The following is a 22,046-nucleotide window of genomic DNA, read 5'->3' on the forward strand; positions in this document are numbered from 1 at the left end:
GTGCATGATCTCCCATGCGTCTTACTTAGCTGTGGTTGTTCCTTTCAGTTGCGACATCATTATCACATCACCAACAGGCGACTTGGGCTAACTTAGCAGGGTTGAAATGTCCCCGCTGTACTTGTTGCTAAGTGACAACCAGTATCTAGTCCACATTTTCTGGCTCATTTCATTTGGGAACGGCTCATGGGATGAATGGTTGGCACTAAACTTCAGTATGAGATTTTTTCGTCATGGTCCTTTTGCGAGACGTGTGTGGGAGGAAGTATGCATTGTCCGCTTTCATAATTTCAACAATAAACGTCCCCATGACGTGCAGCTTCGACTGAACCATCCCGTGTCGAAATGACTCAACATTTCTCTCTCTCTCTCTCTTCTATTAACCCAACCTGGTAAGAATCCAGACTGACGAGCAACACTCAATAACAGGTATTACCAAAATTTCGTAATCCACTTCTTTCACGGTTGAATTACATTTCCTTAACAAACTAACCGACATTTTCATGCTCTTCCAGTGTTGGACGCTGTACGTGAAGCGTTCTGCAGCGCCATGTTGTTTACTGTTAAAACTCCGAGACTGTGGGTTCCAAGTACAGTCATATTATTATTTCCTTTAACATGTACGAGGGTTGGAACTTTAATAGTGGCAACTATTTATTTACAGCTCGTACAAAATAGATACGAGTTTCAAAGTTTTACTGACCTTCAAAGTAGTCACCAGCATTGTGTATAACACGTTGCCAGCGATGTGGAAGTCGTAGGATACTCTTAGCAGTGGCAGTTGTGTTTACAGTGCGAGCGGCGCGGTTTATTGCCCGACGAATTTGTAGCATATCTGAAGCGAATGCCGTGAAGTGTTTCCTTCAGTTTAGAAATCGAGTTATCCTTACTAGGGCTTAAGTCAGGGGAGTGCAGTAGATTGAATAGCACTTAGCAGCCCCATCAGTCAAACAAATCAGTGACAGCTTGCACTGCACGTGCTTGAGCATTGTCCTGCAAAATGATGGTAAGGTCCTGCAGAAAGTGTCATCACTTCTGTCTATTAGCTGGTCGTAGGTCGTATTCCAAAAATAAACAGCATAGAGACAAAAGTGATGACACTTTCTGCAGGACCTGACCATCATTTTGCAGGACAATGCTCAAGCACGTACAGAGTAAGCTGTTACTAATTTTTTTGACTGATGGGGCTGCTACGTGCTATACCACCTACTGTCTTAAGCCCTCGTAAGGTCAACTCGATTTCTAAACTGAAGGAAATACTGCACGGCATTCGCTTCAGATCTGCTACAAATTCGTCTGCCAATAGACCGCGCCGCTCGCACTGTCAACACAACTGGCACTGCTAAGAGTATCCTACGACTTCCACATCGCTGGCAACGGGTTATACACAATGCTGGTGACTACTTTGAAGGTCAGTATAACTTTGAAACACGTATAGCCGGCCGCGGTGATCGTGCCGTTCTAGGCGCTTCAGTCCGGAACCGCGCGACTGCTACGGTCGCAGGTTCGAATCCTGCCTCGGGCATTGGTGTGTGTGATGTCCTTAGGTTGGTTAGGTTTAAGTAGTTCTAAGTTCTAGGGGACTGATGACCTCAGATGTTAAGTCCCATAGCGTTCAGAGCCATTTGAACCATTTTTTGAAACACGTATCTATTTTGTACGAGCTGTAAATAAATAGTTGCCACTATTAAAGTTCTAACCCTGGTATATCGTGGAAAGATAATGATGGTAATGGCAGAACTATTCGAGCTCATATAGAGTGAAAGTTTTTCTCCCTTGACGCTCGTCCACACCACTGCGGCACACTTTATTAGTAATTGGCTCAATAACTCGAGATAAATGACAGTGGAATCTGAAGTACCCTCCACCACTTACGGAAATTTGTACTGCCAAGATATATATCTGTGGATGTAGAACATATCAGGAATATATGTAGTATCTATAAAATTACCGATGAAAAGCCGCAAAGTTAAGTGAAATCTTGAATTTTGTTTTTACTATCGAGGCTGAGTGTAGTATTAAAAGATTACTCGTATTCGAAATATTGGGGGGGGATTTACGTCACTGGCCAGAAACAGTGATGTCGGCATTTCTTGAGCAAGAGAACACTTTTTTCCACTTCCTTGAAAATAGACGTCCATAAGGAAAAAATACTAACCTTACGACTTATGACAAACTGCCTATTGGCTTCTGTCTCGGGTTCTTCGGCCGACGTTCGTCTAATGATTTTTCTGACGTTTCGCCAGCACGAGTGGCTGGCATTGTCAAAGCTTCACCCTCCATTGCCGGTGGTCAATCATTAGACGAACGTCGGCCGAAGAACCCGAGACAGAAGCCAATAGGCAGTTTGTCAACAAGTGGCCACGAAAGCCTCAACAATTTTGTCTTACGACTTATCTTAGAAGAAAGATTAAGAAAAGGCAAACCTACGTTTCTAGCATTTGTAGACTTAGAGAAAGCTTTTGACAACGTTAACTGGACTACTCTCTTTCAAATTCTGAACGTGGCAGGGGTAAAATACAGGGAGCGAAAGGCTATTTACAATTTGTACAGAAACCAGATGGCAGTTATAAGAGTCGAGGGGCATGAAAGGGAAGCAGTGGTTGGGAAAGGAGTGAGACAGGGTTGTAGCCTCTCCCCGATGTTATTCAATCTGTATATTGAGCAAGCAGTAAAGGAAACAAAAGAAAAATTCGGAGTAGGTATTAAAATTCATGGAGAGGAAGTAAAAACTTTGAGGTTCGCCGATGACATTGTAATTCTGTCAGAGACAGCAAAGGACTTGGAAGAGCAGTTGAAAGGAATGGACAGTGTCTTGAAAGGAGGATATAAGATGAACATCAACAAACGCAAAACGAGGATAATGGAATGTAGTCAAATTAAATCGGGTGATGCTGAGTGGATTAGATTAGGAAATGAGACACTTAAAGTAGTAAAGGAGTTTTGCTATTTAGGGAGTAAAATAACTGATGATGGTCGAAGTAGAGAGGATATAAAATGTAGACTGGCAATGGCAAGGAAATCGTTTCTGAAGAAGAGAAATTTGTTAGCATCGAGTATAGATTTAAGTGTCAGGAAGTCGTTTCTGAAAGTATTTGTATGGAGTGTAGCCATGTATGGAACTGAAACATGGACGATAACCTGTTTGGACAAGAAGAGAATAGAAGCTTTCGAAATGTGGTGCTACAGAAGAATGATGAATTTGAGGTGGGTAGATCACGTAACTAATGAGGAGGTATTGAATAGGATTGGGGAGAAGAGAAGTTTGTGGCACAACTTGACTAGAAGAAGGGATCGGTTGGTAGGACATGTTTTGAGGCATCAAGGGATCACAAATTTAGCATTGGAGGGCAGCGTGGAGGGTAAAAATGGTAGAGGGAGACCAAGAGATCAATACACTAAGCAGATTCAGAAGGATGTAGGTTGCAGTAGGTACTGGGAGATGAAGAAGCTGGCACAGGATAGAGTAGCATGGAGAGCTGCATCAAACCAGTCTCAGGACTGAAGACCACAACAACAACAAGGAAAAAATAAGTAACGCAACGACACGCGTCTGACAGTTTAGACGGTCCACACAAAGATGGCGTAGGGGACTGGTTAATTTAGGCAGGCATCAACCATGCGAAGCTCCTGACAGCTGGCACGAAAAGGGGCGACCGGGTGCGGGATATCTACCTACTCTCTCCTCACAACAGTAGGAGCAATGGAAAAATGGCGTATTCGTTTAAAATATCAAGATTTTTTCGTGTATTAGGGTTATTTATTATTTTCGGCAACTTAATATCCACTGCTGAATACATGTCTTTTTCAAGTTTTCTGCGTGCGTGATGGTATTTCTGTGCTGCTATTATTTTGTGCAGGTTTTCCTTCTCTGTGTTGGACTTACATTGATATATTCTTATTGTAATTTATTGTGCCACCTGTTTACAAAAGTGCTACATTATTTTTCTCCCACCACTTACTGGAATTTTTCTGTATAGAGTCGAACAGTACTATACTCTGAGCAATACAATTCTGGTTCAGATATTTTCAGATAATCCTTTTTTTTCCGGTTCAGGGATCTGAAAACTTCCACTAGGGCTGCTGATATCAGTCTTGATGATGACATATCTCCTTGGCTAACTTTTCTTTCATATCTGAATTTCGCACCATCTTCATGTATTCTAGGGCAACGGCCTTGCCGCAGTGGATACACCGGTTCCCGTAAGATCACTGAAGTTAAGCTCTGTCGGGCGTGGCTGGCACTTGGATGGGTGACCATCCAGGCCTCCATGCGCTGTTGCCATTTTTCCGGGTGCACTCAGCCTTGTGATGCCAATTGAGGAGCTACTCGCCCGAATAGTAGCGGCTTCGGTCAAGAATGCCATCATAACGACCGGGAGAGCAGTGTGCTGACCCCACGCCCATTCTATCCGCATCCTCCACGGAGGATGACACGGCGGTCGGATGGTCCCGGTAGGCCACTCGTGGCCTGAAGATGGAGTGCTTTTGTCATGTATTCTAAATGAAGCTGTAGTAGGCCTGCTGATGTAGATATTCTTCAACTGGCTAACATAGGTCAAGTTATTGCCTTATTTTTGAAGGTCCGCTTCCCATGTTTTGTTGCATTTCAGACCAATACTTTTCCAAAATCATTGACAAAAAGCAAATAGTATCTCATGCACATTGCTCTGTTTAGCCGGCCGAAGTGGCCGTGCGGTTAAAGGCGCTGCAGTCTGGAGCCGCAAGACCGCTACGGTCGCAGGTTCGAATCCTGCCTCGGGCATGGATGTTTGTGATGTCCTTAGGTTAGTTAGGTTTAACTAGTTCTAAGTTCTAGGGGACTAATGACCTCAGCAGTTGAGTCCCATAGTGCTCAGAGCCATTTGAGCCATTGCTCTGTTTTGTAATTTAGTTCGTGACTTGGAGCTGGTTCTTTGTGCTGTATCCACATATAAAGCTGACTTATTCCTTCGTTTGATTTCAATACATTTCTCAGCAGTTGGTCATACTTTGGTGAACATCCATTACATTACAACGATGAGGCTGACTGGTCTTTAGTGTTTTACGTCTTGTGTGCCTTGTCCCTCATGACATAGCTTTCATTATCACTGTATGATGATTATCAGCATTTAATGTAGATAAATGTCCATTATTCGTTAAAATATGGGAGCCCTTCACTGGACGACTAAAGTGCGCATCATTTATGTTGGCGGCCGAGTTTAGGTTCGTTCTGCGCATCTGACGTCACAAAACAGTCAGCCAATGAACAGAGAACGACGGTGCCAGATCTCGACTGCAGTGCAGAGCATGGACGAGTGTCTTCAGTTTTAGAAACGTTCAGTCATAAATAAAGTAATAGAACAAAAGCAATGTCTTGATAGACTTTCTTTTATAGAAAGTTTGGAAAAAGCATTCTTTATACCAATTGCTTCATATTCTATTAATTAATTAAACCAAACAAGCAATAAGACTCCTAATTCTGGCGATAGCAAGGAAAAGTGTTTGTATCAATCTCACGAACCGCTTTTTCGCAATAAAGAACAGCGGTAATTGTTTATTTCCTATTGTACTTCGACGAAGCGTGAGTAATTCATAGTCATACCAACAGTGTTTGTCAGTATTTTCCGTGACGTGTTAGAGTCCTCATGGCGTACTACAATCAGACGAGCTGCGTTAGCGTAACGGTTAAGGTGTAGGGCATCTATGCGAAAGGATACGAGTTCAAACCCTGTGTGGTGCTTAATATTTTCATTATTTAAAAACAATATCAAAGTGCTTTACTTTACCAATTATATTCGTTTGAATGCAATTTTTTGAAACTTTAGTGCTTTGTCTCTTCATTAACCCTTTCCCTGCTGCAGACACGTGCTCCCCGCATTCCGCGCTGTGCGCGATTTTGTCATCACTGCACTGTTCGCCGGTGCAGACACATGGTGTTCCCACTGCTTTGACAAACTTATCATTCGATTTCACAAAAAGTATTTGGCCCAAAAATTTGATTTTTACACGTCTTCTTGACTGATACCTTCCCCCATAAATGACTTAATTTTGTTTCGACTACTAAGGAGACTGCCTACACTACGCTTGTCCGTCCTCTTTTAGAATACTTCTGCGCGGTGTGGGATCCTTACCAGATATGACTGACGGAGTACATCGAAAAAGTTCAAAGAAAGGAAGAACGTTTTGTATTATAGTGAAATATGGGAGAGAGTGTCACAGATTCTCTGCCTCGTGATGACTGGGTGTTGTGTGCTGTCCTTACGTTAGTTAGGTTTAAGTAGTTCTAAGTTCTAGGGGACTGATGACCATAGATGTTAAGTCCCATAGTGCTCAGAGCCATTTTTTTTTAGTGTCACAGAAATGATAGAGGATTTGGGGCGGAAATCATTAAAAGAAAGGCGTTTTTCGTTGCGACGGAATCTTCTCACGAAATTCCAATCGCCAACTTCCTCTTCGAATGCGAAAATATTTTGTCGACACCGACCTACATAGGGAGGAACGATCACCACGATAAAATAAGGGAAATCAGAGCTCGTACGGAAAGATATAGACGTTCATTCTTTCCGTGCGCTGTACGAGATTCGAATAATAGAGAATTGTGAAGGTGGTTCGATGAACCCTCTGCCAGGCACTTAAATGTGATTCGCAGAGTATCCACGTAGATGTAGATGTTGCGAAGATCGGAGTGTAATGAGCTGATTTAGAGCCAGTGGAAATTAAATGCGAAGTGTACAAAATTTTCCTACATGGGACGCGACACAATTAACATGAATAGTGACACATTTAAGTGACATGGAAGACGTCGAAATGAGGCTCAATATCTTGTGTACCGACTATTCTTCCTGTAAAACCATATAAGTGTGTGACACTTGTTACCACCTCTGCATCTCTGCGCCTGTCCATAGAAATAGTGCTTGGCCACCGCACAGTACAGGAACAACTCACAATGAAGCAAACATCCTAGAAATGCAGCTGGTTGTATTTATTATTTAAGGGTCACATAACCATATGGAAGTTGCACGACATTAGGGCCGTCAAAATGTAAGTCATATCGAGAATACATTATGTATTGTAACCAAGTGAATAATTGATAATGAATAAAACAGAGCAATTTTCTGAAAATTGTAGCAGACTAAAATGAAATGACTGAAAACTACGCTGGACTTGCATTTAATTAGAAAACAGCAGGAAGCGAAAATGAATAATACCTCCGCATCTGAGCAGCTCGCAAAAGCAAGATAAGTGAAATATAGACAATTGAGCACTGAAAATGCGTAACCAAATGAGTTAAATGCGACCCGCTCAGAAGACGAATTATGATACTGCTTGAGCGAAAGTGCAGGTACAGTGAGAGAGCGTCGGTCAGTACCAGACGAGAGCTGGGAAGTGATCCTCTCCAGACCAAATTCTCTTCTGGACGCCCACAGTTCCCAAGCTCCTCTCAGATGGGAGACTGATTGTTGAGGCCAATCTAACAAATGAATATGTTCCCTTTCCTACATAAGAGGAGGGGAAAACAGCAGAAACTTCCCATTCTTCATTACGATTCATGACGTTGGTACTTCTTTCGAACAGTCTGTCTCTTTTTCGTCTGCGTCGCATCTGTTGGGGGAGGGGGGGGGGACGCTATTTTCGATTGGATTGGACAGTCCGTAATTTTGGGGCTAAGCAACGACTTTCTCATGCCAGGGAAGCGCTGGTAGATGGCTCGTCTTTGATGTGTGAACGAAAGGCAAATTTCCACAAGAGGCACCCCTAAGGGGAAAGCTGTGGCGAGTGGCGGGTCGACGTCTGTGGTGAGCGGGTTAGCGCCAGGAAGTATTTCGGGAAACAGGACCAGTTTCCGCGAAAATTGGCTGACACCAGGAGGCACTGGTTTCCCTTATGACGAGAAATCGAATACTTTCCACTTCCAGCAAAAATGTGCCGATCTCTCGCACTTCTTTAACGCTGAACTAAAATAGCAAAGCGATATAAGACAATCATGTTACTACTGGTCAGGTCGAACTTATTGAGGACGTTGATCAAATACAATCTGGCGTTAGAATTGGTCAAATACGTGTTTGTATTATGCGAAAACGTAACGGAAATGCTGAAATAAACCCGCATTGCCACTCATTTGAAGAAATGTACGTAATATCGTGCAAAATCCTACTCAAAACGTATCAGGTTTCGGTTTACTACGTAATTACCAGAGATATTCTTGACCTGGTGCATCTCACCAGCACACTCTGAAGTATATACGAAGGATAATCATAAAGAAAACTGTCGAAAATACTGTTATGCAATTATTTATTAACAGGTACACCTCTTCTGTCCTGCTACACATCGAAATCCTCATGCCTCACTACCGTCATTGCCACTACGGTAGCCAAAACAAAATGGTGCCAACACGTTGACAAAATCGGTTATCTTACTATAATTTGTTTTCAGCAGCAGTGGAAATGATGCAGTTGTTTCAAGTTGATAGAGATGACTTCTTCAGTCATCTGCATGATTGTGACAGAGCTGCAACAATGCCGAATACTAATTATCGCACGATATTCCGCTTTATCAACGGGCTGGCGCCACTTTGCTTTCGGCGCTATAGTGGTGACCTACGGAACTGTGGGGTGGGGATTTCAGTGTATATCAGGACTACTGACAAGTACTCACAAACAAACAAAACATACACTGAGCTGAAAAAAGTCACAACATACCGCCTGATATCCTGTCGAACCTCCTTTGACCAAGCGTAGTCCAGCATGTACTCAACAAGTCTCCTGAAGAACATTGAACTATGTTGCCTCTATGGGCGTCTGCAATTGCGAAAGCGTTGTCGGTGCAAGAGTTTGTGCAGAACTGACCATCAGATTATGTCCCATAAATGTTGGATTGGTTTCATGTCGTGCGATCTGGGTGGCCAAAGCATTATCTCTAATTGCCCAGAATGTTCTTAAAGCCAATCACGAACAATTGTGCAGCGGTGACACGGTGCATTGTCATCCATAAAAATTCCATCGTTGTTTGGAAACATGAAATCCGTGAATGGCTGCATATGGTTTCCAAGTAGCAAAACAAGCATTTCCAGTCAATGATCAATTCAGATGGCCCACACCATTATGAAGCCAACATCAGCTTTCACAGTGCCTTGTTGACAACTTGGGTCTATGGCTTTGTACGGTCTGCGCCACACTCGAACCCTACCACCAGCTCTTACCAACTGAAATCGGGGCTCATCTGACCAGATCATGCTTTGCCAGTGGTCTAGGGTCCAACCAACATGGTCACGAGCACAGGAGAGCGGCTTCGGGCGACGTCATGCTCTTAGGTAACAGCAAAGGCACTCGTGTTGTTCATCTGCTGTCATAGCCCGTTAACGCCAGATTTCGCGACACTCACCTAACGGATACGTTTTTCATACAACTCACAGTGATTTCCGCGGTTATTTCACGCAGTGTTGCTTGTCAGTTAGATCTGACAACTCTACGCAGACGCCGCTGCTCTCGGTCGCTAAGTGAAGGCCGTCGGCCACTGCGTTGTCCGTGGTAAGAGGTAGTGCTTGAAATGTGGTATTCTCTGCACACTCTTGACACTGTGGATCTGGGAATACTGAATTCCCTTACGACTTCGAAATGCAAGGTTTCATGCGTCTAGCTCCAACTACCATTCCGCACTCTACGTCTGTTAAATGATATAGTCCTGCAATAATCCCATGACTTTTGTCACCTCATTCTAAATTACGTAATTAATTACGTAAATCACGTAATTACATAACTATTTCTTCGTGGCGATAATTACTACTTTATGACTACATTTCGTAAGCAATCATTTTTTTCTGCCACGCATCATCTGTTATTGTAATGGGGTGGGACTGAACATATTGTCGAATAGAAAGTATTCTATGTCAGCTACTGTAAGGCGATTTACAGAATGCAGATGTAGAATGAGAATCGTGTATAACACTGCAGCAATTTGCATCCGACGGCAAGATTAATGACGAATTTCTGCATACGCGAGGCAGTCGGTACTCTGCTACAGACGGTGCGTGCCACTGAACAGCATGAGGAGACCGACCTTGTTGGCACGAAGCACTCTAACGTCGACGCGCGTATCGCTCAGGGCACCGAGCGCTGGGCGACGTCGTGGCTTCAGTGGATTTACGCACCTGTAAAAACGCAGACAGAGATAACGGACCAGCACGGCGCGCTCATCAACTACGGAAAATACGGCAGCGAGCCACTATCCTAGACGATCGTCACGACCCTCTTTATTAAAGTTTTAACTATCTAAGCAGCCCCCTCCCACCCCCCCGCGTTTCAGCTCCCGCTCATGTTCTCCTTTTCTTATTCTTTTCGTCGTTACTGTAAGTGTGTGGGGAAGCGCCTACTTTTACGACCTTTAACCGGAGGCCCATAAGAAAACGTGCGGAGGTATAACAAGGACCCTTGGCGACTTGCAAGGACCCTGCCAGACGGCGCTTTTTTTTTTACGGCGTCGTTCATTACGCGAAATTTACTGTACTCGTCAACTCCTTTGATCTGATTTACTCAGACCGTACGTCACACAAACATTAGCGAGATTTTTGGTCTGCGATACTCAGGTACAAGCGACGAGCTAATGACACTGATGCCGGGCTCGGTGGCCGAGCGGTTCTAGGCGCTTCAGTCCGGAACTGCGCGACTGCTACGGTCGCAGGTTCGAATCCTTCCTCGGGCATGGATGTGTGATGTCCTTAGGTTAGTTAGGTGTGGTGTGCGTACTGTAAGACCTTCGGTACACACACCATCAGATTATTTGACTTGTCTCTCTAACGAAGCAGGCGAGTGGCAGCAATAGGTCTCGTGGTCTTATCGTGGCGTGTTTGTCTTCTGCCGTTAGGTCAGACGATAGAAATGCCACTTGCACACTCAGAGTAGCAGATTGACGGTGACCAACTTTAAGCAGAACTTGATTAATTTTCACACACATTTATTAAAATAATAAAAAGCATAGATATTACGTAACTTGATTCTGGATGCTGTTTACAACTGACAATCTGAAGTTCCTTTGGTCTTGGTACGTTAACCTTATTCTCACATATCTCTGATACTTGACAAAGTATCTATACATTTCTCTTCATGGCTATGTACAGGAATATGATAATCTTATTAGGCGCAGACTGAAACTTGACTATAGACTAATGCAGACTGACTAACCGGAGGTCTGTACACTCGTTATAATACCTCGCGCGTTCAGGTATCACTGCGCGAGTGTGATCCGCGCGGAGAAAAGGTTCTACGTTAGCAGCAATCTCATTGGCTGCGTTACATATTAACACGCGGATCGGCGGAAGCAGAATTTGGTCCGTCTCTAAGACAGCGCCATCTCGTAGTGTGGAGACCGACGAGCGCTGCGCCTGCGCTGTTGTGCTTAGCGGGGCGCGCTCTATTGGGAAAGTTGTGTACGCGCTGACTACGCGGACCTATGTACACAACATTAGGTTTAAGTAGTTCTAAGTTCTAGGGGACTGATGACCTCAGGTGTTAAGTCCCATAGTGCTCAGAGCCTATGACACCGATGTTGAGATCTAAGTATATCGAGTCCCCTACAATAACGTAGATTCCAAAATCCATATCGCCTATGGATACGCATGGGTGGATTAAAAATGGAAACAATAAAACCAGGCATATTATTATGATGAATACGGTCTCGAAACACCGTTTGCATTCAAAACAGCTTTCCGTCGTCTCGGAGTGGAGGTATGATTTCCGAGGTAACACCGGTTCCCGTCAGATCACCGCAGTTAATTGCTGTCGGGCTGGGCTAGCAACTGGATGGGTGACCATCCGATCTGCCGAGCACTGTTGCCAAGTGGGGTGCACTCAGCGCTTGTGAGGCAAATTGAGGAGCTACTTGATTGAGAAGTAGCGACTCCGGTCTCGGAAACTGACATACGGCAGGGAGAGCAGCGTTCTGACAATATACCCCTCCATATCCGCATCCAGTGACACCTGTAGTCTGAGGATGACACGGCGGCCGGTCGGTACCGCTGGACTCTCATGGCCTGTTCGGGAGGAGTTATGGTTTCCGAGGGAATGTTATACCTTTCTTCCTGCTAAATAGTGGCAATTTCAGGTAATGTTTATGGAAGGGGATCTCCAAAGTCTCAACAATAGTGAGATTTGGTGAATATGATGGTAAGAGGAAATGTGACGATTGATCCTTGTGCTCAGAAAACGAGTCCAGGACGATGCGAACTATGTGAGCAGGAGGGTTGTCTCCTGGCGACACATCGCCACTGGGGAACAAACATCGTAACATGGAATGGACCTGATCAGGCAAAATGGTCACATAATCTACATCTACATACAAACTGCGGAAGCCACCGTCCGGTGCGTGACGGAGGGTACCCTGTACCACTACTAGTCATTTCCCTTCCCATTCCACTTGAAAATAGAGTGCCTTAGTGGCAATGGAATCGTTCTGCAGTCAACTTCCTGTTTCTCTAAATTCTCCCAGCAGTGTTCCTGCAAAAGAACGTCGTTTTCCTTCCAAGGATTCCCATTTGAGATTCCGAAGCATTTCCGTAACACTTGCGTGATGTGTGTTCGAACCTAGCAGTAACAAATCTAACCGGACGCGCCGGCCAAAGTGGCCGTGCGGTTAAAGGCGCTGCAGTCTGGAATCGCAAGACCGCTACGGTCGCAGGTTCGAATCCTGCCTCGGGCATGGATGTGTGTGATGTCCTTAGGTTAGTTAGGTTTAACTAGTTCTAAGTTCTAGGGGACTAATGACCTCAGAAGTTGAGTCCCATAGTGCTCAGAGCCATTTGAACCATTTCTAACCGGACGCCTCTTAATTGCTTCTATGTTTTCCTTTAATCCGATCTGGTGCTGGTCCCAAGCAATCGAGCCGTACTCAAGAATGGGCCGCACTAACGTCCTATATGCTGTCTACTTTGCAGATGAAACACAGGCTCCTAGAATTCTCCCAATAAGCTGAAGTCGGTCATTCGCCTTGACTACTAGAATTGTCACATACTCGTTCCATTTCAGATCGCTTTGCAACGTTATGCCTGCATACTTCATCGAGGTGACTGTGTCAACAGCACACCGCTAATATTGTATTCGAACATCAGCTCTAAGCTGATTCCCATTCATCAGAGCAACTACAAATTTTGACTAAGTCATCTTGTATCCTCCAAAAGACGTTTAACGATGACACCTTCCCGTACACCACACCATTATCAAAAAGTAGACGCTGCTCACCCTGTCCGCCAGATCATTTATGTGTATCGATAGTGACAGCGGGCTTTTCACCCTTACTTTCGTAGTAGTGCTTCCTTGCTCTATGGGGCTCACGGAGTACTACGATACGCCTGCCCGTATCAACATCGAAACCCCGCCATGTTACAGTCTTGGGACGTAAAGTGGGCCAGAAGCTGTAAACAGTGTGAAACAAGACTCATCCGACCAAATGACTTTCTTCCGTTGCTCCACACTCCAGGTTTTGTGGCGCTGGCTCCACGTTTTCCTGTTACGGACATTTGTATCAGTGAAGAGTGGTTTGCGAATTCCGGTCGCTCTGCAGTTCCCAACATATGGAGCTCCCTTCGTGTTGTTTAGGTGCTGACAGGGTACATGAGGGCGACATTCAGTTCTGCAGTGCCTTTTGCAGACGACGGGCAGATGTCCGCTTTAAGCGATTTCCAGCTGGAAAGGTACGTTTATCAAATCGTATATCAGATGCGGTATTTATGAAAAAACGGCGTTGTGAAATCACTAAAAACCCACTTTCCCTCAAGTGGCCATTTTGAAATCACAGATTAACACTGTATAAAGTTAAATAATGATTTCTTGCTTTTAGCTGCAGCATTTGTCACATGTATGTCAATATATTATTTTATATATGTTTCGTCAATCCCCAAATGCAAAAATCGACAGTCAGTTGCAACGTGACATTTAATGGGGGTATTTAAATGTGCCAGATGTTGCAAATAAAAACAGTTATCTTTTTTAACGCCAAAGAAACTTCTTTTGGCTTGATGTAGGATTAATCTGTGACTTGAACATGTTCCCTTCACCAAAACTGGTTGTCTGAGAGCAAATATACACTGAAACTGCTTTTTGTGGATGCATGATCCGGTTCCTTAAACACACTGCAGCTGTGAAGCACTTTTTTGCACAAAATATTTTGCGAAATTTATGACATACTTCCACAGCCCACGTACATGGATGGCAGCTATCAGTTATCTGTACATGAAGCACGGTAGGATGGTAGGTGATACAGGATATGTAATACGTACACCTCGACTTGAAAATATTTTAAACGTGGAATCGACTGCTTCTTGTTTAATAAACGCGTGTTGGTTAATAATTGCAGCTGAGAGGAAAATACTTACGTCGTTTGGTAAATGAGCACTGGTTGAAATATGCTCCTCCGTCTGCTTATTGACAACAGGATCCATTCGTCACTCCACAGTTGCGGAAGTCATTCGTAATAGAATCTTTCATTCTAGCTGTTCTGACTGTTTTCTTTTATATGCATAGAATGTACGTCACCCAACGCTATATGTGCACCACACTGCAAAGAACAAGCTATACGCCGTCTTTTGCATTTATTAATAAATAAAAAGTTAAAAAGCCACGAAGAATTACTGCATTAGAATATAATTGTATTTCTGGAACTAATTTCATCCAGTTTCAATTATCGAACAGATAATTTCAGAAATAACAGCGTTGTTAAAAAAGATGAAGTAGCCAAAATTATAAACTATTGCTTCATATTCATCAGTTACATCAAAACTTTTCTGCAAAGTTGTACAATCGTTCTAGGTCCACGCCATACTATAGATTTGCTCCTTAACAGACTGTGTATGCCAGTTTCAGGGGTCGGAGAAAGATAAGAGCAAACCTTCTCGAATAACGTAATTCATACTAAAGCAATGCAGCATCCAAACCATCATTCGGGTTTACGATGGTTTTACATTTTTGTATTTTTCGACATATATCAATGAATTCTAGTTCAAATTAATGGTTTAGATCATTGTGTCACCCTACCTATTCTTCCATTTCTTGTGACGATCTAGTTCCTAGCCCGCCTCCATGAATAGTGGTCGCCTGGTAACCTCTCGCATCTTGGTATTTGGGGAAGTCAAGTGGTGGCGTAAGGTTGATGGTCACTTGGAGGCACCGATATTTTCTTTTGCCTCGTGCGATAACTGGCGAAACTAACGATAGGCTTACATGTGTGTATGTGGGTGGTTGTTAAATTGCCTGTTGGCATTGCTAATAATTTCGCCAGCTACTGAAAATGTAAACACGACTGCAGATAATAATGCGGAACTCACCTCAGATGTTAGTGTTACTCATTCAGCTACCATGAAGATTTCTCCAAAGAAGATATATGTCTGTTTTCACTTAGAGAGCTTCAAGTATTTTCTTTCTGTATAATTTAGTACGTGAAATCGATAAATAACGAATGAATTATTGTGCTTATTTAGGAACTGGCGGTCAAATGAGATGTATTCGGTTTTATTCTCGAACTATTGGCAACAAATAGTATCAGTTTCAAGCATCAGTTTTCAAAATAGTGAGATAACTTGGAATGAGCCATTAATACTTCCATCTCTATTATTGAGAATAACAAACGAATAAAAATATAAACTAAATTCTGTTAAATAGAAGAATATTTACTGATATACTGTTATACTCAGAGACAGTGTAATTAATGCCAATTCATGGCAGTGATTAACCGATCATGAACCTCATCTCTATGACTGTATAATCTCCAAGTACATCAGCCATTTTAAATGTCACTCTTCAGAATTACCAGCTTCGTCAACATAGCGCGACAGGCTCCCTTCGACTCACGATATATATTCCTCCAATCAGCTTAAACTTAAGTTATCTGGAGACATTGGATACTATAGAGGATTCATAGACTCACATGTTGTCTCATTTCAGTTTTAGCGACTCTCGCTTCGTGAATAACTGTTTCACAAGCGTTAATTCCATCGCATCTTGCTAAGTAGCCAATAACAACGCTCTTATAGCTATACAAAAAAAAAATACTTGCATGCTGCTTTTATGTATTGTATTTCTTTGGCATTTTGTGTCCACGCAGTTATTGACATGTTCCACATCATAACGGTTTTCCGTGCTATTAATCAATGGAACACGTAACTAACTAACTATTACGGATGACACTTACAAGAGAAACGCGGGACGCTAAAAGGGACGTGCGGCATGAAAAGGGACGTCGCATGCTCGTAGTTCTGGGTCATGTTATAGAGTCCAAAGCACTATGCAGTTCCTGATGGAGAGATAGAAGGTATGTGACACTGCGGTGACGATCCGTTCTTCGGATTAAGGAGCCAAGTAGCCCAGAATTCCCTGCAGTGTCTCGGTAGTTAACGGCTGGTGAGAATGATCCGAGCGTTGCATGAGAGTCTTATATTTCTCTCTCATCTTGGTCAGCAGCACACCTGCGATGATATACTCTGCACTTACGTTACACAGTTATCTTCTTACATGCTGCGAATGAAAGGTACCAAAGATGCGCAGAGAAAGGACACCTCTCTAGGTTGCCGAATGTATCACACATAATATCCAGTCAATAATATTATATGCATATCCCTTACTAATCCCCCAGAATTGTTTTCTAGTTATTTAGCTGTTTTGAGAGTAACTGGGATGAGGGTAAGATTAGTTTTTATCTGGGAACATTATTTGAGTCGAAATCAATATGAAAGTAAGACGTAGTTTGTTGAAAAAAGAACAGCATCGAAAGTATTTTAAAATTTCTTTTCTGAGGGTATATGGTAGCAGAGCGAAATGAGATGCCATTTTAAGTCACTAGGTCCGCAAGCGATAAAGAGCCAAACAGATAGCATACCAGCGTCGAAACGAAGCTTAATAGCTCACTTTGCGTTTTGTGCGAAGTAGCCAAATGCTAAATCAGCTATCAAGCGAGTGATTAGGCATAGCGTAATGAATACGAGCACACCCTTTTTTCCGTATTTCCTCCCATAGCCGAAATTTGACCACAGCGCTATCTTTTCCTGCACTCTACGACAGTGACTTATTTATGTGGTTTTTTTTCTTACTTTGTGTATTTACGGACGACTGTCAGTCTGTTACGACTCAGATATCTCCAAGGATACTCTTAAGATAACCCAGAAATGTTTACGAGGGCGAAGACTTTGGGACTTTGAGCTCTCTCCCTTCCTTGTCGCTTCTCAGATTTCTATTCTGTTGCTAGTTGAGTGAAAAAAGCAACAGAATTGAGCTTTATTTGTTTCTCACTGTATACCCGTTATTGCTACAAATTCATCACATCTCTCTCTCTCAGATAATCGACATCACACTGTTCCGTTCGACAAGCGAATACCTGGCCATTTTTATCTCTTTGGTTCATTTCAGTTGGTATCCGTCCATTCGTTGTCTTCAGCTGCCCTAAATACAAAAACTTGTCAGCTGGCTCTATGACTTATATGTTAATTTTCTTTATTTACATATCGCTACGTTCATTCTAGTCACCTCTTTATTCTTATTACATTTTTTTTAAATGCTAGCCTCTGCCTCGCTCTCTTAAGTTGTTCGCTTCGATGCGGAAGTTTATTTGCGCTAGAGGGAAACTTGGAACTTCTCCATAAAAACGAAGGTGGTTTGTTTGATTAACAAGTACATCTTCAGCGTTTTCTCTCGATTAAGGATATAAACACTTTTTGTCGTACTGTTGAGAGAAGTTGGACTGCATAAAATCTCCTTGACTAACGTTTCTTTCAGCTCTTAATTTGCGTCCGACCCGAAGAAATCTAATGTAATGATTATAATACAGCAGATAAGACAAAAGCCTTTTATCTCAAAATTATCTTGTACTAATTTTGTAGAAACAAAACCGAGAGCTTATCTAAGCTTACCACACACACACACACACACACACACACACACACACACACACACATATATATATATATATATATATATATATATATATATATATATATATATATATATATATATACTTTGCTTTAGTAATGTGAAATAAAAATGCCTGATAATGAATCAAACATGGTCGGAATGCCTATCAATGTATTAAATAAATAATATGAATAGTAGCAATAAATAACAAATAACTTCCAGCTTCGTTTTACATAATAATATATCCCTGGTGTATGTTGACATGAATACACCTTACGTCTGTGCGTATATGGCACAAATACAATACACTATTGTACGTCGTTTTGTCTGTTTGCCGACACAAACAGAAACATATCATACGCACATAAACAAGATATATTCCTATCCACATGTGCTAACGACGTGTAGTAATGTAAAATGAAGCTGGATGCATAAGATACGTGCTTGAAAATGACCAAAGGTTGAAATTGGCCAATCGCATAGATAACAAAAAGAATAAAGCATACCGGACCATGTTTTCATTGTCAAAACACTTTGAGGCTGTGAACCCCCCCAAAAGTAAAATTTTTAGTTGTGATTACTTTGTTTACGATTTCTCCAATAGGCTACAAAGTCCTGTATTTCTTGGCTAAAAATGGCTCTGAGCACTATGGGACTTAACTTCTAAGGTCATCAGTCCCCTAGAACTTAGAACTACTTAAACCTAACTAACCTAAGGACATCACACACATCCATGCCTGAGGTAGGATTCGAACCTGCGACCGTAGCGGTCGGCGGTTCCAGACTGTAGCGCCTAGAACCGCTCGGCCACCTCGGCCGGCCTGCATTTCTTCCCTAATCTTTATTCCCACTTTCCTTTGAACGTTACAGTTAGAATAAATATTTGACACACAGGAAGTTGACCGTATATAAAACTATTACATGTTACAGTCAAAATATACAACAAAGTGCTGCACATAACGTTTTTTCAGTTGCAAAAATTCGCAGTCTGTTAGACCAGACACTAAATGTGGGGTTTATATCGGCAATGACAGAAAACTGTATCACGTTGTTGTGGAATGTCAAAGATGCCCTCATTGCGACTTATTAAGATACTGAAAAAACGACCGAAGGTTAGAGTCTATTGTTCCTTTGGCATCCTTGTTATTAGAGGTGGTGCGTACTAAGAATGCCTAGAATGAGAATCACATCAGTCGTGACATCCGAGAAATTCGCCTGAAGCGATTCGAAACAGAGTGAACGAAGACTTGAATACTATTCTTCACTGAAACGCATATATGTTGATTCTGTAGAGCAAGTTTTACGCTATGATGAGTTTTCTTCTGGTTTATAAGGTGAAAAAGGAACGGAATATAATGTACTAACATCCAAGACTTACGGTTAAACCACAGCCTTCGAAAACCTGTCGAGCCGACCGCGGTGTTCACGCGGTTCTAGGCGCTACAGTCTGGAACCACTCGACCCCTAAGGTCGCAGGTTCTAATCCTGCCTCGGGCATGGATGTGTGTGATATCCTTAGATTAGTTAGGTTTAAGTAGTTCTAAGTTCTAGGGGACTGATGACCTCAGATGTTAAGTCCCATAGTGCTCAGAACCATTTTTTTTTTAAACATGTCGACATATTTCAGTAACAATAATGTGTGACTAAATCCTTCAAATACACAAGTCATTACTTTTCACATACGGAACAGGGACTAATAACGACCTGAATCACATGTTTCTGGGAATAACTTTCGTCAGAGCACTTGAAGTCACAGTGTGAGTGACAAAATTAAGGCTTCTATATAAAATAGGCTAATTCGCACCTACTTCGAAAAATCCATACCAGCGATATCACTGTGTATTTTTTGCTAATGAATGTAGTTCACAAGTTTAGTATATATCATCTCATTCCAGACCTCTGCATTCTGCTCCCAACGAATCTTGGAGGTTGATAAAGGGTTCTTCCAGGCATTTTATTACATTGTTGTTCTCTACGCAGAGAAGTACTGTAAGTGTGAGCCTGCAAGGAGAGATGGAGCGGTACGTAACAGTTGCCACACACTATTACTGAAGGGAGGTGTAAGCAAAGTTTCCTGTGAACTTCTAATGCAGCTTGAAACTTCCTTTAAGATTAAAACCAGTTATAATTGGTTATCTTTCTGACAGAGAGTAAAAACATGTCTTGGGGCTGTATAAAATTTTCTTGATGAAATCGACGTATTACATAGTATGAAACGTCACCGGCGTAAAAGAAATGCAGTGGATGTTGCGTTCAGCGAAGGATAATCACGCTGCCAGAGCCCCAGCAGACGGCGTTGATATCCCTTGTAAATGTGACAGCGGTACTTTTTCCCAGGTCTGCACCGGACACCAGCAGCAAAATCTAGAAAATTCGGTGTAACCAGCCATGGCCTTATCAGTAAGCACAAGATCTTGCTTCAGGAGACACAGATTCGGATTGCTTGAAGTCGGTCATCAAAGATGCCGTGAAAGTATTAATGCATGTCAACAACTATAAAAGTGACACGATCGATATACTGTCAATGGGAGTGCGTGGCTTCGGACGTTCAGAACCGCACGAAAGTGCGCTTAGAATGTAAATCGCTCATCCTAAAAACATTGTTATGAGCCACTCGTATGCAAAACTACGCGTCTTTCCACTAGAGCCATTTGAATTACCGCCTTTTCAATGTCAAAGAGAGGAACTCTGGTAAAGTGAAGAAACAAAATATGGATGTAATAGGACTAAAGTGCGATGTCTTATTGCCTTATTTCCCTCTGCTTAACATATTACGCTATCTGTCCGATAATATTGCTCAGCTATCCAGTCTTTAAAATGTGGGTGTGGGATTTTAATGAAGTGGTGAAAGCAAAGTGGAAAAGAACAATATGCACACCTGACTGAAGCTGCTTTTCCACAGTCAACATTCAAGCAGTCCAGTATTGTCGTTTGGAAATGTAATTAGTGTGGCGTTTGATACTGGACTGCTTGACTGCGACAGTGAGGTTGAATGTGAAAAAGAGGCTTTTATTGAGATCTGTATATTGTTCTGTTCCACTTTCCTTTGACCATTTTATCGAAGTCGCACACACGAACTTTGAATGCAGTATCAAGTCAGCACAAAAAGTTCGTTTCTCAGATAGCTTACTTACACTAAAGAGGGAAGTATAGCAAGAAATCACCACATTGATATCCTCGTATGTATTTTTTTGAAGGCCGCGCGAGATTAGCCGAGCGGTCTATGACGCTGCAGTCATGGACTGTGCGGCTGGTCCCGGCGGAGGTTCGAGTCTTCCCTCGGACGTGGGTGTGTGTGTTTATCCTTAGGAAAATTTAGCTTAAGTAGTGTGTAAGCTCAGGGACTGATGACCTTAGCAGTTAAGTCCCGTAAGATTTCACACACATTTTTATTTTTATTTTTTTCGATCTATTACATCGATACTTTGTCTCTTGGCATTACCAAAGTTCACATCTTAGACCCTCAATAGGTGATCATTCAAACTGGCTCAGAGCGTTGTTTCCGGGATTTTATGTTCTAAGTACATTTGCGCGCGGTTCGGAGCTATCGAAGTGACTTACTTCCCTTGTCAGTAACGCATGGAAGGAGTGCTGGGTATCGAGAGGTTTCTAAGGAGTATGTTTGTCACAGTCGTAATAAAGATGCTGTGGAGTTGTATCATCTTTAGCACTTACGTATTCTCCTTCTGCGGGAGCTAACACTACATCAGTTACATATGTTGACTTCAGCTCGATAAAGAGCACAAACACAGGAATAGCATTTTAGTATGCTTCACATCAGACACTTGTATGTACTTTCCTTGACAGTTGCACTTTATTTTCCTAGAGTCTCCGGTGCAAAATGAGGTGTTCCATTTTCCTTCCCTACCTCTGGCGCTCAATTTCACTCAGCATCACAGTGTCACTCCCGGCTGTTTCAAAGATATGGAAACCCACATAAACGACGCTATACTCGGGTACCATCAGCTCTTTATCTTATTTGTAAGCATTATCTAGGCCTTATTCTAGTTTAAGGAGATCTGAAATACAGTGAAACAAGTGAAAAAACTCAGTCCTTGTATGTTTTTTCACAATCATCCGGCGAAGATGCTCGCTTGTACAGTAAACGACAGTATTATCAGTGAGGAATTAGTGTCGCTGATTATTATGTTGGCGATTCATTTCTGACTGTAAACACCT

General features: G+C 42.5%; 1 protein-coding gene and 1 pseudogene across 9 annotated transcripts in view; both read left to right on the top strand.

Annotated features, from left to right (window-relative positions):
- LOC126263179 (uncharacterized) overlaps positions 1-22,046 on the top strand; it is a 488,493-nt gene that overhangs the window by 387,683 nt on the left and 78,764 nt on the right. The gene's annotated exons all lie outside the window — the stretch shown is intronic.
- On the top strand, positions 4,168-4,285 carry LOC126263890 (5S ribosomal RNA; annotated as a pseudogene).

The sequence above is a fragment of the Schistocerca nitens genome, chromosome 6 (genome assembly GCF_023898315.1).
Source record: "Schistocerca nitens isolate TAMUIC-IGC-003100 chromosome 6, iqSchNite1.1, whole genome shotgun sequence".
NCBI classification, from domain to species: domain Eukaryota; kingdom Metazoa; phylum Arthropoda; class Insecta; order Orthoptera; family Acrididae; genus Schistocerca; species Schistocerca nitens.